Here is a 302-nt window from a genome sequence, read left to right on the forward strand (position 1 = left end):
CCTTCAGAAGCCCAAGAGCTGAGTCTTTGGAGACAAAGAAATTAGGTGATGCTTCCATAAGTGGGAGGCGTCCCATACACTGACCGAAAGCTTGGTTTTCTGGACAGCAAACTTCACTTTACCAAGAAGGAAACTGAGGCCAGGGAGGGGCTGCATGGCCTGGCCACAGAGATCCAGCGGTTTAAGGACGGCGAGAGGGAGGAGATACAGGCATCCCACTCTGGCCTCAAATGTCCGGGAGGGAATCCTTCCTGCCAAGTACTGCGCCCAACCTGCTTCCACACACTTCTCGGAGAAAAAGC

This window comes from Panthera onca, chromosome B3 (assembly GCF_046562875.1).
Source record: "Panthera onca isolate mPanOnc1 chromosome B3, mPanOnc1 haplotype 2, whole genome shotgun sequence".
NCBI lineage: Eukaryota > Metazoa > Chordata > Mammalia > Carnivora > Felidae > Panthera > Panthera onca.